The sequence below is a fragment of the Macrobrachium rosenbergii genome, chromosome 9 (assembly GCF_040412425.1).
Source record: "Macrobrachium rosenbergii isolate ZJJX-2024 chromosome 9, ASM4041242v1, whole genome shotgun sequence".
Lineage (NCBI taxonomy): Eukaryota > Metazoa > Arthropoda > Malacostraca > Decapoda > Palaemonidae > Macrobrachium > Macrobrachium rosenbergii.
The window spans coordinates 58576551-58579050 of record NC_089749.1 but is presented as its reverse complement, the minus strand read 5'-3'; positions in this window follow the sequence as shown (position 1 = coordinate 58579050).

Below are 2500 nucleotides of genomic sequence, written 5' to 3'. Positions count from 1 at the left end.
AAGTAACAAGATGTGACCTCGCTAAGATAAACTTTACTCCACCCGGTTGGAACCATTCCATTGTTCTCTCTCTCTCTCTCTCTCTCTCTCTCTCTCTCTCTCTCTCTCTCTCTCTCTCTCAACCTGAGTAATGTGTGATGTACAACAATCATAAAAACTAAAGGAAATTCTTCCCGATACTTATTATTTTCTTATGTGTTTCTCTTAAATTACCAGTTCTTACTTCTTTATAACTTGCCATCAGAGGAATACAAAATTAAATGTTATATACTGCATTATTAAAAGTAATCATCTAGAGTTCTCAATGCTAATGTGATGGGGACCGAAAACCACTACTTTTCCTCCACTAAAGGTTTTTATTTCATCATCAAATATACAAAACCACATACCCTTTAATCTTTCTTTCATTACCTAATCAGAGGCCGGTATTGCAACTATACACACCCACTGAATAAGTAATTAAAAGATATATAGAAGCTGGTTGGAATATAGGATTATTTCTCATGCAAAAAGGTACATAATAATGGCAAAATTTGGAACTGGAATATAAAATTCAAAGTAGTATTTCTCGTGGATGTCACGGAAAATAATGATGGCCAAAACTGGGAATGGAATATCAAATTTAGGCCAGAGGCCAAGCGCTGGGACCTCTGTTGAGATCATTCAACGCTGAAAGGGAAACCGAGAGTTAAAAGGTTTGAAAGGTGTAACAGGAGGAAGTCTTTTGCAGTTGCAATATGACACAATTGTTTGGAGAGGGTTGAGGGAAGTTAGATGAGAGAAAGAGAACATGAACGGAGGTGCAGTAAAAGGAATGAAATGGGGTGCAGTAAGCATTCCAATAAAAACATAAGATGAAATTGGCTTACTTTTTATCTCGTATTGAAGCTTACAAGGGTATCAATTCACGGCAGATATGATTTAGCGCAGCTGGTAAAAGTTGCGCCTACCATAATCGCATTAAGGTTTGCTCTCAGGAAGTATTACGCAAGGTGTGAGAGCAATGACACTATATAGATAACCAAACCTTCATATCAGCTTCTATAAATCCACTGATAAGGTCTATAAACTATAAAATTTGGCATTATCATACGAGGTTACGAATTGCTACTGAGAAGTATGACGTAAAGTGTGCAAGAAATGTCATTAAATGATTTCATTTGATAATCAAACCTCTATACAAGCATCTATTAATTCACTGGTAGAGTCTATAAAAAGCTATAAACTCTGACATTATCATACGGTATTACGGTCACCTAGATACTGATATGAATGTGAACTTCAGATGTAAAATATGTTCAGCTTACGGCTTGCGATATTTTACTTTTGGAGTCCTCACTCACTCATTTCAGGATCTGGATGACCGTAATCTCGCATGATTACGTCAAGGCTTATAACTTTTTATGGATTTTATCAGTGAATTGATAGAAGCCGATAAGAAGATCTGATTATCTAACGAAATTATTTAATGAAATTTCTTGCTCATCTGACGCAATACTGTCAAGTACCAAGCTTTATTTGCAGTTATGATATACGTTACATTTTCCATCTACGCTGAATAATTTCTACCACGAATCTTTATCGTTGTAAATGTCAATATGAGATAAATAGCAGGCTAATTTCATCTTACGTTTTTACTGGAATGCTAAGACTCCTAGCACAGTCATGATATGCTTTACATTCGCCAGCCACGCTCAATAATTTCTATCAGAAATTTATAACCGCACGCGTCTGATTCGTGTCTGATTGTCTGATGAAATTTCTTGCAACACCTTAAATAATTCTTCCTAGAAGAAAGCTTGATTTGCAGTTATGATTTGCCTTCCATTTGCCAGCAACGCCCAATAATTGCCATCATAAATTTATATCTCATGCGTCTGTTGTATTGAGTAACAGGTGGAGGACTCATGACAGACAGAAATGTGTCATCGAGAGAGATGTCTGCAAACGCCTTCAGGCCTCAATATCCCGTCTTCAAAGGCGAACTGCTGTATCAGAATAGTCAGGTAGTAGTATTATTTTGGTAACCACGACTATCGGACATATTTCTGTTGATATTAGAATAGAACAGAATATAAAATCTAGGCCCAAGGCCAAGTGATGGGACTTATGAGGTCATACTGCGCTGAAACGGATATTGACAATAAAAAGGTTTTAGAGGTGTACCAGGAGGAAAACCTCGCAGTTGCAATGTGAAACGACTGTTAGAGGAGGGTGGAAAGTAAGATGGAAGAATGAAAATTGGAATGGAGGTACAGTAAAAGGAATGAAAGGGGTTGCAGCTATGAGGGCCGGAGTAATGCCTACAGTGCACTACGTGAGGCGTACTGACGGCACTACTCCCTCTATGGAGGTTCTGTTAACACTGAAGTGTAAAAAAGTTTTGCTATTCCATATCAGTTTCAAGCAAATAGACAAGCAGTTTTATTTTGATAACCACGACTACCTGACGATTGTGTATATATTTCTACTGATGCTGAATTATTTATCTTTGAAGATC